The sequence below is a fragment of the Ciconia boyciana genome, chromosome 2 (assembly GCF_034638445.1).
Source record: "Ciconia boyciana chromosome 2, ASM3463844v1, whole genome shotgun sequence".
Lineage (NCBI taxonomy): Eukaryota > Metazoa > Chordata > Aves > Ciconiiformes > Ciconiidae > Ciconia > Ciconia boyciana.
The window spans coordinates 148,492,654-148,493,924 of record NC_132935.1 but is presented as its reverse complement, the minus strand read 5'-3'; the positions used below and the strand labels follow the sequence as shown (position 1 = coordinate 148,493,924).

The following is a 1,271-nucleotide window of genomic DNA, read 5'->3' as shown; positions in this document are numbered from 1 at the left end:
TGTCATGTGCCTGCTCGACTCCAAAGGCTTTCCGCAGACAGAAGAGCCATCAGGCAGAGCTTCATGGAGCCACAGGGACAGCATCAAGCAACTGATATTGCAAGACTCAAAGAGATTCAAACAGTATCAGCCTGTGAAGGAAAAGGGGAAAACATCTGCTGAGATTTGGATGTGAAAACTTTGTACTTGGCAGAGCCATATGTATAGATTTACCGTAAGGTGATGTGGGAAGCAGATTTTGATAAAATGATAATAGGAACGTTAGCTTTTCTCCACTGCCGTTTTCAGTCACTTAGAAAGGTAAATAGAAATTACCTATGTACATGCAGAGGGATGCTGCCTGTTTTAAACGGTCTAACTGTTCCCTGCAGTCACTTAAAATTACCTTTTAAATATATGAATAGGGCAACTTTGCAATGATATTTGGGAATTACATTTTGGCTTGCATGTGTACTGGGCGAATTAGCAGCAGCCAAGAAGAAGCTGTTTTAACTCTGATTCGTGAATTTACTCCCCAGAAGAAGAACGCTGCCGCGAACAATGATTTTGGGAATTAGTCTTTCATATTGGCTAGAAGAAGAAAAGCCGCCGTTTTCACTGTTTTCTCCGTCCTCTTTTGGCATGCCGCAAGACCCATTATTTAGGAGCAGGGTTCCGTAAGCACCGTTTGGGTACGCGGTGGCCCGCAGGTCGCCGGGACGGGGCGAGGAGGCGGCGCGGCGCGCAGCCGCCCAGGGCGCCGCAGCACATCAGTCGCGCCGCGGAGGCGGCTCTTGGCGGGAGTCTCTGTGGCGCAATCGGTTAGCGCGTTCGGCTGTTAACCGAAAGGTTGGTGGTTCGAGCCCACCCAGGGACGTGTCCCCTTTTGGCTCGCCCGCTTCCCCTGCAGCCGGCCGTCGTTTTGTGCGTGTGCGCCGGGGGAGGATGTGAGATTAGCGCTGGCGGCCCTGCAGGCGCCGCGCGTTTCTGGGCGGGGGGCCCCCGGAGGGGAGCGGGGCGCGGCGCGGCGGCAGCCCCGGCGGCGGAGGCAGCTCCCGCCCTGGCAGCGAACGGCTCGGCGGCTGGCGGCCCCCCTGCGCCTGCGGGGCGAGATGGCTCCCGGCCCGCGCCGCCCTCCCCCCGTGCGCCGGGGGTCGTGTCCCTCCCCTCCCTTCCTGCCCGAGCGAGGGGGGCCGCCCGCGAGGGGGTGCGGGACCCCCCGAGCCCTTGTCCTCATCCGCCTCGGCCGCTGCGGGTTCCCGGGGCCCCCCGCCCTCCGAGCGCTGCTGCCG

The 1,271-nt window shown here is 59.2% G+C and overlaps 1 non-coding gene across 1 annotated transcript; it reads left to right on the top strand.

Annotated features, from left to right (window-relative positions):
- The first annotated feature begins 782 nt into the window (after positions 1–782).
- Positions 783–856, top strand: TRNAN-GUU (transfer RNA asparagine (anticodon GUU)). Its single transcript has one exon. It is a non-coding gene; the product is annotated as a tRNA-Asn (tRNA).
- Positions 857–1,271: the final 415 nt, after the last annotated feature.